We start from the raw sequence: 4,577 nt of genomic DNA on the forward strand, positions 1-4,577 counted from the left end.
ACTTTTGCTTCTGTACTTCACTCTGCTTGGAATGCCTTCCTCTTACTTCTACCCATCTCCAGCGGTCAAACTGCTCTTGACCTTCAACCTTCAGCACATGTAGACTCCTATCATTTTATCAATTTGATTAACCGAGCACACAGTGAGTACCTAGAACTGTGCTAGTCTATGAGGGGAAATATGGAATTTGCATAATAACAAGAGTGGGCAATTAGATAGCACTTTAAAGTTGGTAAATTTTACAAACCTCATCTTATTTTATCCTTACAGCAACCTGAAAAGTAGGGTGCTGTTAATATCCCCATTTTACAGGGGAGGAAACTGAGGCAGTCACTGGTTAAGTGACTCTCTGAGGGTCATACAGCTAGTGAGTGTCTGAGTCTGGATTTGAATTTAGGTATTCCTTACTCCAGCACTTTATCTACTATGCCACACACATGCCACTACGATAAGGCAGGAGGCCTTCTCTTATTCCTTACGTGTTCACCTAAAAGGGGAGGAGGATTTCTGCCTTGTCAGTCAAATTGTGTTAAAGATGGCAAACCACTCCAGTATCTTTGCCAAGAAAACTCCAAAAGGGTTCACATAGACTTGGATGTGACTTAAAAAATGACTCAGTAGCAACAACAACAACAACAACAACAACAACATGTAGGAACTAACTTTACTGTGGTTGTGGGTATTCAAGCTGTGACTTGAGACAAGGAGGGGCAGGCAGAAATCTGTGAAGCCCCAAAGTATCAAGAGCAACCAGGTCATGGTGGATATGACCTGAGGGGTGCCAGGGAATATTAATGGGCAACAGGACTGGGCCCTGGAGAATCAAGGCTGGAGACTTTACTTGGGCTTCTTTGGGGACTTAACTAAGACAGACAGACCTGTGACCAGGGCTACTTTCCATTTCTTAGCCAGTATCACTTTATCAGTTTCTTTTGCTAGTGCCCAGACTGCCAAGACTGCAGAGCATAATTTCCTATTCTGTGACTATCCATCTTCAATAGAGTGATCACTACTGTCTGGCCCAGTTCTACTGCTGTTCTCATTATTGACCTATTTGTTCAGGATATTAAGCACCTTTGACTTTGCTGGGGGATGGTTAATGAACCAACTTGTCCCAGTGATGAATTCTTCTCAGATTAGTGTTTAATGAGCTTATTTAGAGACATAAATCAACATGGACATCAGTTATTTGAGGTCTATAGATGATATGAGAGGTAAAATTAGTATAAAGTTTATAGGCTTCCTAGGACAGAGTTGAGGTAGGTAAATTCTGGTCTTGGGCATCAGATTATAGACTCCATTTGGCTAGATTTTATTATTCTCACTCTCTGTCTCTCTAAGTCTCTTCTTTCTTTCACCCCATTCCCATGTCTGGTTCTCTTCTTTTCCTCCTTTTCCTCATAGTATCTACTCTATTTTGTTGTCTTCGTTGTGTTGTTCAGACCCATGCTTTTGCTTTCATTTGATGTAGAGAACTCCCAGTAAGGACATTCCCTGTATCAGTGCAGAACAGCCGGGGGGCATGAAGCATTTAAGTGATTGCCACCCATCAAATTGTGTCAGAGATAGGACCTAAACCCAATCTTTTTTTTTTTTTTTTTTTTTTTTAGTGAGGCAATTGGGGTTAAGTGACTTGCCCAGGGTCACACAGCTAGTAAGTGTTAAGTGTCTGAGGCCGGATTTGAACTCAGGTACTCCTGACTCCAGGGCCGGTGCTCTATCCACTGTGCCACCTAGCTGCCCTAAAACCAATCTTCTTAATCCAGAGGCTCACTTTCTTTCTACTACAGTGACTCAGTGAGTCAATCAGTCAATTTGCACTTATTTAAGTTCACACTACACTATGTGTTAAGTGCTGAGGATACAAAGAAAGAAAAATGACAGTTTCTGCTTACAAGGAATTGCCTCTTGAGCTACTGTCATCATCATCATCATCATCATCATCATCATCATCATCATCATCATTTTGTGAGGCAATGTGGGTTAAGTGACCTGCTCAGGGTCACACAGCTAATAAGTGTCCAGTGTCTGAGGCCAGATTTGAACTCAGGTCCTCCTGAATCCAGGGCCAGTGCTTTATCCATTGCATCCTCTAGCTGCCCCCAAGCTACTATGATTATCACAGAAGGTACCAGGCATGAACTTTGGACTGAATACTGCTTCCTAGGGGGTCTCTCTTTTTTTTTTCATCATTCATTGGAATTTCAAATGTTATCTAAGGTCTGTCATGAAGAATATACTACTTATGATGGTGATGGAATATTCTTGTGCTATAAGAAATGACAAGCAGGATGATTTCAGAAAGGCCTGGAAAGACTTGTATGAACTGATATATAGTGAAGTGAGTAGATGCAAGAGAATATTTTACACAGAGACAACAATATTGTTTGATGAAGAACTGTGAATGACAACTATTCTCAACAATACAATGATCCAAGACAATCCCAAAGGACTAATGATGAAGCATACTATCCACCTCCAAAGAAAACTGATATTGATTGAACACAGACTGAAGCATGCTATTTTTCACTTTCTTTCATTTTTTCTTTTATTCAAGTTTTCTTGTACAAAATGACTAATATGGCAATGTTTTTCATAATTGCACATGTATAACCTCTGTCTGATTTCTTACCACCTTCAGGAGGGAAGGAGAGATAAAATTTGGAACTCAAAACTTTTCAATAAAGGAGTATTTACTGAGGAAAAAAAAAAGACTATGCTACTTATCTCTTGGATTCCTGTGAAAAAAGCCTGCATTTTCAGGTCCTAATGCTCTGTGGTCTCCAAAGCCTTCATTCAGTGTCAGTCCTAGGAGTACTTGTAGGAGCTTGAATGGTCAAGCAAATTGATATTCAGGTTCGAATTAAGAAGCAGGTTGTGAGGACCTGGGAGAATTAAAGGTATAGAGTGTAGCAAGGTTTATTGGAAAAATCAGCTCATTAATTAACAAGCACTTTTTTGGAAGGCAATGGGTGTTAAGTGACTTGCTCAGGGTCACACAGCTACTAAGTATCTGAGGCTGGATTTCAACTCAGATCCTCCTGATTCGAGGGCAGGTGCTCTACCCACTGTGTCACCTAGCTGCCCTTTCAACAAGTATTTATTAAATGATTTCTAGGTATCAGACATTGTATTCTATTGTGTGTTAGACATATAAATACAGAGAGTGAAACAGTTCCTACTCCTTAGGAGTTTATATTCTGTTGGGGAAAACAATATAATAATAGTAATAGCTAGCATATATATCATACTTTCAGGTTGTCACTTGGCACATATTATCTAATTTAATCTCACAGCAACTCTAGGAGGTAGGTGCTTTTATTACCCCCCCACTTTACAGTTGAGGAAACTGAGGCAGGCAGAGGTTAAGTGACTTACCTAGGGTCACATATCTAGTGTCTAAGGTCAAATTTGAAGTTAGGTCTTCTTGACTTGAGGTCCAGTGCTCCATCCACCTAGCCAATATGAACCCATATAAGAATTTTCAAAATAAATGCAAAATAAACATAAGGCAGTTAGAGAGGGAAAGCACAAGGACTCAGGGATGCACAGGACCAGATGTCATTTGGTAGCTTCTTGTGCTAGTATATGCTGCCCCAGCAGGCCCTGAAATCACAAGCCAATCAGCCCTATGTCAACTTGGATTCCTGAATCCCAATTACTGGAGACATGGTGAGCCTATTCAATAAAATAACCAGGAAATGCACATATGGCTGTCAGCACTGATACTCCAGGTGGAGTTTTATCCTCCAAAGGAAAACTGGATGAAAAAATCCTGGCTGTGTCTGCCTTATACAAGGTCATTCAAGGAGAAGTAGGGATTCACAAGAAATTTATAATAGCCAGAATAGGTTTTATCTTATCTCTAGGAGATGGCTTCAGAAACCCAATTCCCAGTAAACAATAACTTAAGTAGAAAGTATTGTGGATTTGAACCTAATAAGTACTAAATAAATGCTTTTTCATTCATTTAATCATTCATTCATTCATCAAAGAAGAAATATCAGATACAGCTATTGTACACTTAGTCTGTGGAGTTAGCCCTAAGAATCCATAATTAGGAGTATTTGGATCCATGGCAAAAACCAAAAAAAACCTTCCCTGGGCTAAAATAGTACAAAAGGAGTCTTCAGTTGGAGGAATTGCCACTGCTTGGGGTATTATCCAGCTCTACCACCTGGTTTTCTGACTCCCCCCCCCCCGCCCCCCCCCCCCCCCCCCCCGCCCAAACCAGAGGAAGAGGGTGCATTAGATGGCTTCCATTTAAATTGTTCATGTTTGTGAATTCACACTTGTCATCCAAGAAGCTTGATAAGCAGGTTGGGGTGTGTGGGGGTGCTAACCATTACAACAAACAGAACTTTAAACTTTCAGAGTATCATACTTGGGTAGATTGGAAGAGATGAAAAACTCATTCTTATACAGATTTCATTTAGAGATGATGCCACATAGACTCACAATGGAAACCATCCTGGCATATCATTGTGATGGGGTATGCCCCACAGCTCATGAAAGTTAGGTTCTTAACTCTGGGGTTGGTAAATTAATAATAGTTTTTCCATTTCACCAAGAGTCCC

This window comes from Dromiciops gliroides, chromosome 2 (genome assembly GCF_019393635.1).
Source record: "Dromiciops gliroides isolate mDroGli1 chromosome 2, mDroGli1.pri, whole genome shotgun sequence".
Lineage (NCBI taxonomy): Eukaryota > Metazoa > Chordata > Mammalia > Microbiotheria > Microbiotheriidae > Dromiciops > Dromiciops gliroides.